General features: G+C 32.6%; 1 long non-coding RNA gene across 4 annotated transcripts; it reads right to left on the reverse strand.

Annotated features, from left to right (window-relative positions):
- Positions 1 to 4,627: 4,627 nt before the first annotated feature.
- On the reverse strand, positions 4,628 to 8,178 carry LOC111383160. 4 transcript variants are annotated; one of them, XR_002700716.1, is made up of 6 exons: positions 7,706 to 8,178; positions 6,794 to 7,044; positions 6,508 to 6,593; positions 6,331 to 6,432; positions 5,017 to 6,196; positions 4,628 to 4,909 (listed from the first exon to the last, which is right to left on the reverse strand). It is a non-coding gene; the product is annotated as an uncharacterized LOC111383160 (long non-coding RNA). The 4 variants fall into 4 exon arrangements; XR_002700715.1 differs by adding an exon at positions 7,157 to 7,200 and having other exon boundaries at positions 4,628 to 6,196; positions 7,706 to 8,177; XR_002700717.1 differs by having other exon boundaries at positions 4,628 to 6,196; positions 6,794 to 7,038; positions 7,706 to 8,176.
- Positions 8,179 to 11,928: the final 3,750 nt, after the last annotated feature.

An 11,928-nucleotide genomic window follows, 5' to 3' on the forward strand; every position in this document is an offset into this window, starting at 1 on the left:
TATTTCTAAAAGAATCACCAGGGACGCTTTATTTGGTTTTAAAAATGTTTATGGGGGCCATTGAAGTCACATTTCGCATTTGGTGATTTTAATGAGTTGATAGTTTTGTTGAGTTGTAATTTTTTTAACATTTGTAACTTACCATGTAGAATTTCTATGCAAACACTAGCAACGAAGGAAATGAAATATGAGGATGATGGATGGAATGCAACATCTCCTAGATGAGTGATCACTCAGAAGCATTTTGACTGTGACCAAGTGTAAGTTGGATGAGTAATGAATTTTTTTATAATTTTTGGCTAGTATCGTGTTAGGGTTTCAATTTTGGGACTTTCACCATGGTTTCATATTTAACCGCAAATCATACTATTTGGTTGTAAGGATTTGTTCAAGCCCTATTTTTTGGGAAAACAAGTTCTGTAGTATTATTTTTTTTATTAGAATGTGTAATTAAAATATAAGAAAAAAATTTGAATTATTTGTAAAATTATTTTATTAGAAAAATATGACAATGATCAAAAACCTTCCTTGATAGGAGCTGAGCTAATCAATATCACCCTTGAGAGTGAAAACAAAGGTATCATTATATCATCATTTAGTCTTCCTCCTTACTTTGTCGATCAATCATTCCTTACTTGTGCACGTGCCTAAAGATAATGTAGTCATTTACCTAATACAAATGGTAACCATAATAAGAGCTGCCAACGTCAAAGTTACTACTCGTCCCATAACTTCTTCTGATTGTCTTCAATTCTTCGACGTGACTATTATTATTTTTCGGGCTTCCATCCTCAACGCTATTCTCTTTTTCTTTCCTCCATTTGTGCTTCTTATACCAATGCCATGCCAACATTATCCCAAGCCCACAAAAAACTGTCATTGTGCACCCTCCTCCTATTACTACTAGTTCCACTTCAACAAATCTTTTACCTTTTCCCTTTCGCATTATAGCCCAAATGGCTGCAATAAAAGCTGATGCCATAAACAGGGTAGAAATCCACATTATCTTGTGAGTTATTGTCAGTAGTTTCATCATGGATTTCCTCTCAAAAGGAATAATGCTCACAAGTACATTCACAATGCTAATAGAAAGGAATAAAGCCACAATATTGCATACCAGAAAGACCTTAAAAGAAGTTTGCTTCCCAAGAATTGCTTTTCCAGTTACTTCATTAAATCCTCCAGGAGGGTTAATGCCCGCTGCAAATGCCACAGTTGCTATTAAAACTGCAACAATTGTTATGGTGTTTCGAGCATTTCTTAGACTCTCGGTATGGAGATCAAGCTGCTTTCTTCTTTGACGGTTTTGCCAGTGAGTATCGGGTTTGGCGGGTTTTTTTTTGTTATCACTGTTTTTATTCCTATGGGCAAGGAATATTTTGGGAATTTAAGTCCATTTTTTAAAATTTATTTTTCTTGAAGCTTTTTTGGATAACACGTTCTTTCAAGAAAATAAATTTAAGCGTAAATTCATATCTTGTTCCTACTTCTTAATCCAAAAAAATAATAATAATAATAATAAAATTAAATTAAATTAAATTAAAAAATTTCTTTCAAACAGTGACTAATTAAGAAACATCCAAATAAATTAAGATCAAGAGTAGAAGATGGCTTTCTCAGCTTATTATTATTTTTATTTTTTAGGTGCTTCTAGTTGATTTATTTTCATGCATGTAGAAGATGGTTTTCTCAGCTTAAATGTTCAAAATCTTAAGACTAGAAATATCAATTCATTTTTAGACTTCTTTTTATAAATAAATGGGTGATAAAATTAAATTAAGTCTCTGTTACATTTGTTAGTTTATATCATTAGTGTTTGGCTATAATTATAAATAATTTATAAGGAGTTGTGGGGTCTCATAAAAATGTGTAGGTAATAAATGAATAATAATTATGAATGTGTGGTTTAAATTAATGCATGGCATGCATTTATCCCGACACATAGAAAGCCTATTCCACCTAGGTGGGAACACTTTTCCAAAGAAGTCCCTTCTCCAGTGAGTGAGTCCGATTATGTAGACTACTATGATCTAGAAATGCATCAGTCCAGACGCATGACCCGATTGATGATTGTCTTACCATCCGAAAATTTATCTTCGAGAGTATCCTTGAATAGCTTTCATGTAGTCATTGTACACATTTCATTTACTATTGCTTTCATTTAGTTCCAGACATTTATTGCATTTTTAATTTACTGGAGGTCAAATATATGCCCCTTCCATTTATGTGTTTCTTTGATTTTTATGATATAAAATAAGTCACGTTGGTGCCCTTAAAAACCGTTATAAACGTATCTAAATATAGACTATGGATGAAGTCAATGTTATGAAAAAGCAATGTTTTGAAAATCAGATCGGACCGGCTGGTCCAACCAGAAATCGGACAAAAATCCGATCCAGTTAATGCTTGAAACTCGTTTTACTCAAAACCGGAGAAAACCCCATTTAATTGTCCGGTTTAATGATTAACCATCGACCCGTAACAGGTTTATCCGGTTTTCCCGATTTTTAAATTGTATAGACTACTCAACTTTTAACCCACTAATTAATAGGCCCAGAAAATCTGTTGTGCACATGTTGGCTCACCCATTTATAGGCACCATTTCTAGTGCTTCATTTAAAAGATTCCGATGTGGGATATAGTATGGTGTTTACTATGTCCAACTGTGCATTACACTTATGTAGTCATGTGGTAGATTTTGATGTGGGATCTACTATGATACTGTTTAGTGTTTATATATATTTTATAGTTAATTATTTTATTGAGTTAATTAATCTTTTTTAACCTTTCTTTAATTATTAAAAAATTTAAGCTCTTCTAACATTTAGGAGTATCATTATCTATTCTTATTTTAGTGTTTAAAAATATTTTTTTTCCACTACTGGTTCGACCCCAGTTCAACCTTTCGACCCTTGACCCTTTTGCTTTTTCGGGTCGATGATAGGGTCGGTTTTCAAAACATTGTGAAAAAGTTGAAGATGATTGATGCAGGGCATGTGGTACAATCATTACGCGTGGAACACCATTTTAATTTTTGTAAATTATTGGATCAATTATGCTATTTGTACAATCATATTTGACAATAGTGGTTGACAATATTTGTGTTGTCAAAATTCGGACTCTTGATTTTAAAAAATAATTTTTGAAATGGACAAATACGATGTTGTTAAGTGTGAATTAAAATTTCAAAATTATCAAATTAGATTATAATATAAAATGAGCCCCCGTTTAGCTCCATTAAATTCTATTCTATTCCATTTTTCTTTTTCTTATTTTTAACCACACAATCTTCCATAAAATAATATTACACGTAAATATCAAATTTTTCCTTTTTTTTCAATCGCTCATTTTTTTTTAAAAAAAGAACACTATTCCACGTATTTTCATTTTCATAAAATGGGACCAAACGGGAAGGGGGGGTGGGGAGGCATAGTGGAATGGTGCCGGGCATTGTATATGTGATACAATGATTACATGTGAACACCATTTTAATTTCTGTAAATTATTGGAACAAGTATCTAGAAGATTCAATTTTTTTAGAGAGATACTAGGTGTACATAAAAGAAAAAAAAAAGGACTTTAAGAAAAATAGTATACAATGATTACATGTGAACACCATTTTAATTTCTGTAAATTATTGGAACAAGTATCTAGAAGATTCAATTTTTTTAGAGAGATACTAGGTGTACATAAAAGAAAAAAAAAAGGACTTTAAGAAAAATAGTATAAAGTGTGTAGATAGCTTTTTAAATTTTAGTTCAAACGGTATCAAAGAACATGATGAATTCAAGTTTAAATTTGATGATCGCTTATAAAAGAAAATTAGTACAAAGTATTAAACAAAATAAAAATAAGTTAGACTTGTACGACTTGTGTAAAACGAAAAATCAAAGAAGTTTGCGGCCGGTGTGTGTAAGTTCCGCGAACACAGGGCGTACAGAGTCAGTAAATGCTGCCTAATACTTAGCATTTTAAGTTAGTAATTTACTTAAATATGACATATTGAGAATAAAAGTTAGTTAGTTAACCGTTTTTATGTTCTAGGTTGAGGATCAAGTACATCAACTTAGTACGTGTCGAATTATAAATTGAGATAAATAGCCCCCGGGACATAACTCAATGGAGCAAAGGACAGGAATGAGATAGTCTCAATCTTACTGACAGCCGCAGTGTGAGAATTCGATTCCTGAGATATGAAATTAGATTCTTTGTGGGTATCAGTGTACAATCGAGCTCTTGTTTTCTGATCTGTTGAAGCACATCTCAGGATTTACCTCCCTCACAATGCTCTAGAGACGAGACGATGGAAACACTTAAAATTAGGGTTCAACCTTTACAAATTGAGATAAATAAATTTATTCTATTTCAACATGTTAAACTTTTATGAGGTATCAAGAGCTAATTGTTTCAAAATAATCACTCAACTTATACTATAGCACTACACCAAAAAATGGTTTTTGCAACGGCAAAAAAACACTGCAAAAGACCTTTTACAGCGTTTTGACGTGGAGGCTTTTGCAACATTTAACAAACATTGTCGTAGGTGGGTGGGTTTTTTTTGTTTTTTTTTTTTTTTTTAATTAGAGTGATTCACATGTATCAACCACAAAACATAATAAAAAATAACTATATCAAATAACTCCAATAATCATTATTAATTGAACTCTAAAATGTAACAATATTCGTACAAAATTCAGATCCAAAATTCTAAAACACCAAAAAATCCAATACATTTTCTCAAAAAAAAAAAAAAAAGACTAGGCAGTGAGTGAAACCACCCTATCTTAAATATCGGTCCTGTTCTATAAAAAAAAGAGATAAAGATATATAACACATTTTAGGCATTTGTACCAATTATAATCAAGAAGAAAAGCGAAGAAAAATAAGTAAGAACCGACAATACACGAACCTGAAAACGAAAACCCATAAACCATATTAGAATCTACATACTGGAACTCAATTTTCTTGAAAGAAAATGGATGAAAGTGTCTGTTATGTGTTGTGTAAATTACTCACCGAGCTCCAAACAACCATTGAAGGTTTGCATCATGGTTGCAAAGATCAAGAAACACTTCCATGCCTGAATTTCCACATCCCACAACTAGAACTCTCTTTCTTCTAAAACTTTCATTAGAATTATAATCACAGGCATGGATGCAAAACCATCAAGAACATATTCTCATGGAGATTTCAAGCTAGCACTATAGAAAAGTAAGCACATTTGAAGGAGCTAGGCGGCCATAAAATTTTAAAATGAGCTGGCTCGTGCTTGGCTCACCCCATAGTAAGCAAGAGCCAGCTTATGCAGTGGGCCTAGATGAGCTGGTTTCGGCCTATTAACATCTGTATTTTAACCCTACGTTTGACTAATTTTTATAAACACTAAACTACTTTATATCCACATATTTTCTAGAACCCACAAGTATTACCCTCTTATCCAACACTTATTCTATATATTTATAATTTAAACAATATACACACTTCCCAAACATGCTATAAATCATTTGTAATTTTATTCTATCCAAGCTTAAGAGTTATTTGTCAGAGTTAAATGACAAAACATGAGCATTTGAAAGTTAGAAATGAGAATGTTAAAAATTTATAATGAAAGAATAGATAGTTCTTAAAATTATGTTACCATATCTAAGGTCCCAGAAATTTATAGTTGTATCATGAGAACGTGTTATGACTTGTGGATCCTGCAAATCGAAGCTATTTTAAACTTTTTTAAGAACATTCACTTTAAGCCCAGTTTGGCCCCCATTTTCTAAAACTCTTATCAACCACATTTTATTGGATCCACAACTTTTATCAAATTATCAACCATACATTTCATCAAACTTTTATCAAAATCTATTAAAAATCTAATTTTTAGCTAAACCAAACAATGGCCAAGTCTTTAACAGAAAGATGAAGCGTTTTCTTCGCCACGTCAATCATTTTCCCGAACATCAATGATATTCAGCATGTTATCAAATGCAATTTGCTTGTCCAATAACACTTGTGGGCCTTCACATGACACTATAAAAAAGTTGATTTTACCAAAAACATAGCAAATATTAAGGGACGGAGGGAGCATAATAACCAACTCTCTTGTGACCTAATCACTTACCGTAGGTCGTGTGAAAACTGAACAAACAGTGTTATAATGCCCCAAACGTGGATGAATTTACATTTTGCTGCGAATATCCCACACCTGGAATTAGGTTTTTATCAAAATTTAGTGATTATTTATCACCTCTTTGGCATATCTAAAACACTGAGCTGAAAATCTATCATATGTAAAGAAATAAAGATAGCGTGAAATTGGTATAAATATTATATACATACCCTGCACACAGAATTTCGTCCGCCTGTGAGCAAAATGTCAATGGTTGGATGAACAGCCAAACAATAAACACCACTCAGATGACCATGATAAGACCGAATGACCTGAAAAGTGCAGATTAGGTGCATGCCCAACTAGAATCACTTATAACCTAAAACAGTTCACATTCAATCACAAACCTTATTCTGCTCCAGGTCCCAACATTTAACTTGTTTGTCATCACCTGCAGAGAACATGTATGTATGCTTGCTGCTAACAGCCAGGCCTATAGGGAAAAATTAATTCTTACTACTCTTTCATATAGCTTAGAAACTAAGGATTAGCCTGACACTAGAAAGTAAACTATCTCTTATTTGTTCGATATGTCCAGTAAGAGTGAGTTTGAGCCGCCCACTTGCTAAATCCCATATCTTGCCAGCATAACAGAAATAAAATAATTGAAGGACACATAAAAAAACAAGAAACCTCATGTTTATATCATCATCATATATCTTCACGGCCGGAAGGTCACCAAAGACGCTTTCTTCATCATCCTTGGGACCATCTCAGGTAGAGTTACACTAATATTTGGAGGTTCCCCAAGAAGATTAGGGCCCAATTTATCATTAACTTCCAGGGTGTTATCATGAAGGACCAGATTACTTTGAATGCAATGAAGCCTAAAGGAGGCATGTGCAAGCTGAAATACATCCCAAGTGTGACAGTACGAACTGCAACTGCAAAAAAAGAGAGCTTCAGAGAGAAAATTAATATTTTCCAAATCCACAAAGGAAGTGAAGAACATATAGAGGGAGTTGAAGAAAGTAGCAAAATGCAAGTTCTAATTACTTTGATCCATGTCTGATGAGCTCTTGCAAAAAAACTGATGGTAACTGACATCAAGTATAACCCACTCAATTGGAAAACTTAAGAATATGGTAAAATATACTGATTGTCACTGTACATAGGGCAAAATTTCTTGTTGCCCGAACTTGATCTTCTTCCAAAATGGTCAATTTACCTCCTCAATCGTTTCACTTTAGTCATCTCGTTAGTTGGCCATCCATTATTAAAACAATTATGTGCATGTCTTAATGGGAAATCTGATAGAGCATTTTTCTCCTCTAATTTTTAGACCAGCTGTTTAAATTTGTGCAATTCAGAACCACCCCCAGATTAGTACCATTACTTTCTGTTGAAGCATAAACGCCATTGCCATTACCACCTTCAATCTTAATGTACAGCAGACTAACTAACCATGTGACATAACTCAAAACGTTTTAAAAAGCAAAGTGACCATTTTGGAACGAAATGGATTTCGGTGATTAACAAGAAATTTCACCCTAACCCAAAAGAACAGAGAAGAACAGCCCAGAGAAAAGAAAGCACATTTGACACCTGCAGGGACGTTGAGCATCGTAAACAGTATTTCCGTTGGCATGAGTAGAGCCGTTCTCCAGAACAGATGCATCTGGTTTGTCATAGGCATGGAAGCTGCTGGTCCATTATTCACACAATCAGTTTCAAATTGCAGCAGGACATCAGGGGAAGCATGAACTGAAAAGTTTCATCATGTTTGGCTCGATGAAGCTCCTTCACTTCTAACAAATGATTTTCTCCTTCGATTGTGGAGCAAAATCGATTTGGGGGGTTAGGTTTCATTCACGGATCTGGACATAATTTGAGGATGGTTTGGAGCGAAGAGAGCTATAGGTTTCAATTCAATGGGCTAAGGCGTGTTTGGGAATTGCACTTTAAATGAGCTTGCACTTGATTTCCTATTTTGGAGAGAGTTGACATCCTCGTATGAGATGAAGAAAGAGGGGAAGAGGGTGAAGAAGAGGAAGAGGAAGATGGAGGGAGGAGATGAAAAGGAAAGGGGTAGTTTTTATATTGGCTGAATTATTAAGCCTATTTTTCGCAATAGCTTTTCCTATTAAAAGTACTATTTTACTCTTATTAAAATTATTTGAAAGATCTATCTTATATCTTTAAGGATTTATCAATCAAGACCTATATTTATATTTTTCAATCTTTTGAGCACCTTTAAATATTCTTTATATTTTAATAGTTCTTCAAAGATTATAGGTTGACATTTTTTGGTTATATATTCATTAAATAATCCTTTTGAAATTTCTTCTTGTATATCTCTATGTTTAGTTATAATATCCTCTACCTTTCTTATTTCTCTACTAGTTTCTACAGAATTAAATCCTATATTATTTCTACAATTATAATCTATATCTTTATATATTTCTTCAATTTTTTCTTTTCCAACAGGAAATATATCATCAGATTTTTCATCTAATTTAAGTAAAAACGAAACATTTTTTTCATCTAGAAATAAAATAAGATTATTTTCTTCCTTAGTAGTGGAAGTAGATGCATGTGAATTGTTCATTAAAATAATTAAAGCATGAGCATGTAAAAACAAATAAATAACTTACAGTAATCAAGTGGAAATAAACAGGCTTTCCCTCCAGTATGCTCTTATAGATGCTTTGCATGTACTTAATCAATCTTCTGAATCAAGTAAAGTTTTAAGATGTTTTGAAATCATTTGGGTCCACAACTGTTTCCGCAAAAGATTTTTCAATTAAGGTTGCATTTCTCATTCTAGAGAACTAGCCGTGTTTCCACAGACGCTATCTCACTGTATCCAGAGTCTCTGTTTTCACTTCTATTCAAACTCTTTTCAGAATCAAGTTCCTACTTGGAACGAAATTTTAAAAGATAAATCACACACAAGGTGCTACAATTTTGTTAGAAAACTGCCTTTTTTCCCTAAACCATTCATCAAAGACAGGTACTTTCGCATGGCTAAAATCCATTCAAAATCAGAATTTTGAAAATCTTTTAAAACCTCTATCTGTACTGCCGAGGAATCATGAGAAACTTAACGAAATCTTTTTATGAAAGCTTTGTTGAACATAACAAACTTTACTTTGATATTCATAAACTGAAATTGTACATGCTTACAAACTATATTTACATACATTTGGTACTCATCTTATGAAGTTTAGAACTCCATAAGTGATTACCTTATTACACGCTTTCCTATCTTCAAGTTATCTAATATTTCTCTGAATACAAGTGGTGTATACAGATTACAAAAGATTTCTCTCAGATATGTTTAAGAGATAAGCTATTTCGAGATATCTTCCTTCTTCCTTCATGCCCCTTTTTATAGGAGATTTTGGAATCTTATCTTGAACATGTGTTTTCCATCTTTCTTTGTTGGGTAGCTAGGCCACCGAATTTTTCCATTATCTTCTTGCTAGTGGACCTCTCATTTTGAAATTAGATACCTTATCTTTTGAGTTTGTCTACCACTTGTAACAATTGATGAGGGTAGTTACAATTATGAAGACTTTTCTTGCACTATCTTCTGTCTTTTAGTAGTCACAGTTTTTCTTTAATAAATTTCTTTATTAAAGTAGTGATAAAGGGCTACTTTTGTCACCATCACTTTTCCATTTTCGAATCAAAGAATTCTGCAGGGAATTCTTCACTATTAGGAGATGCTTGGCTCATATCTTCAATTACACAGTATTCACAATGGTGATCAGTGTAATTCCAGAGTAATTTGCATAGTTCTTTAGCCATATCTTCTGATCCATTCACTTGTTTGGAAATAATTGCAGATAATAAGTGGTCGAGATAACAAATATCTTCTTCCTTGGTGATCATCCTTACATTGGAATAGATAATATGATCTTCAGATGGATAAACCCATATTTTTTCTTTCTCAGTAATTATCTGGGTTACATGTTCAAATATCTCTTTGTACCCTTTAGCTCTTCTGTAGGGCATCATATTAAGAATATCTTGATATCCATTTTTAACAACCTTTTGATTGGTTGGTAAAAAATGTTGATTTGTAAGTCCCATTTTGATCACATGGAACGATGGATGCATATATTCAAGGACAGGATCCCATTCCATTGTTGCTGAATGGAATCTGATATATATATTTGTTATTTTAACAATTTCAGTATATCTTTTAACAGCTTTCCTAATGTTGGCTGGAAGTTGAGCTATCTCTTTGAGATCTTTGCTAGGATATATACAAAGTATATTTCCTATTTCAAAGCAATTTCGAACCCAGTTGGCTGGTGCTCCTGGATAAAAATTTATCTTGTTGTATTTTGAATAGTGGAGAGTCTTCATCCATTTTCCAATCTCCAGATACCAATCTGATAAAATATTGAAAATAACAATAAAGAGTGTTACTTCTTCATGGTTATCTTTTCTGGGAATTTTTGCTTCATGGCATATCTTGACAATATCTTTAGGATCTATTCTTTCAATAGAAAGTTTAGATTGAGTTTGGCTCTGTGAAGAGCTACCTTCTCTTTTGATATCTTGAATATCTTTATTACCAGTAATAGGTTTGAGTATTTCCTGTGAAGGGTTCTTATTACCTTCTTTTCTTTCCCTTTATCCTCGGGGAGAGCGCTAGTATTCACAAGTCCCTGCGAAAGGATACTGGTCTTGGTACAAGTAACTTCTGCCTCAAGAGCTATATTTTTGCCTAGAAGGCTATCTTGGATATTTTGAATTTGGGTTTCCAGGTAGGAAACTTTTATCTCAAGTATTTGGACTTTCATCCTTAGTTGTTCTAGCTCCATCCCTACTAAGATAATCAGGAAGAAAGTTAGCTTTTTCTTTAATATATTCAATATTAAATTTGAAGTATGAGAACCAAATTTGTATTCTAATAATATATCTATTGGCAGTAGATGGATCAACATTATTTTTCAAAAATGCTTTAACTTGAGTATTGTCAGTTCTAATTAAGAACTTCTTTGGTAATAAATAATCTTCATATTTTTTAACTCCTCTTTTTACAACAATGAGTTCTTTTCTGTTCGTTTCGTATCTTGTTTCGACTTCTTTGAATGTTCTTGATGTATAACCTGCAAGTATTTCAGAGCAAGAACAATCTTTTTCACATTTATATTCTTTATGATTCTTTTTAACCTTTAACACTGCTCCCCAGTAATAATCTGAAGCATCAGTTTCAAGGATAAAGAAATCTTCTTCTTGTGGTATTACAAGTTTGGGCAATACCTTCAATTCTTTTTTAACTTTCCTTATATTTTCACAATCTTGTTCTTCCCAATACCACATAATATTTTTTCTTAATTTTGGAAGAAAATAATTTTTTAATTTGGCACAATTTTCAATGAATCTTTCAGCATAATTTAATATACCAAGGAAGTTTTGTAATTATTTTTTATCTTTGATTTTTTCAGGAAATTTTTGAAATTTTTCTTCAATATGGGATTGCAATTCCAATTCTCCTTCTTTTATAAATAAACTTAAAAATTCAATTTCTGTTCCAGCTATCTCAGCTTTCTTTTGAAAAAGTGTAATACCATGTTTTTCATAATATAACAGAATTTCTCAAGATGTTCAATATGTTCATCAATGTTATTTGAATGAATAAGTAAATCATCAATATATGCAATACAGAAATGAGTAATCGATTTTATTACCTCATCCATTCTTCTTTGAAATATCTGTGGTGCATTTTTCAACCCAAATGGCATTACATTCCATTCGTATTGTCCTAAAGGATTGGGGGTACTAAATGCAGTTAGTGGTTTACTTTCTTT

Source organism: Olea europaea, unplaced genomic scaffold (genome assembly GCF_002742605.1).
Source record: "Olea europaea var. sylvestris unplaced genomic scaffold, O_europaea_v1 scaffold262, whole genome shotgun sequence".
Classification (NCBI taxonomy): Eukaryota; Viridiplantae; Streptophyta; class Magnoliopsida; order Lamiales; family Oleaceae; genus Olea; species Olea europaea.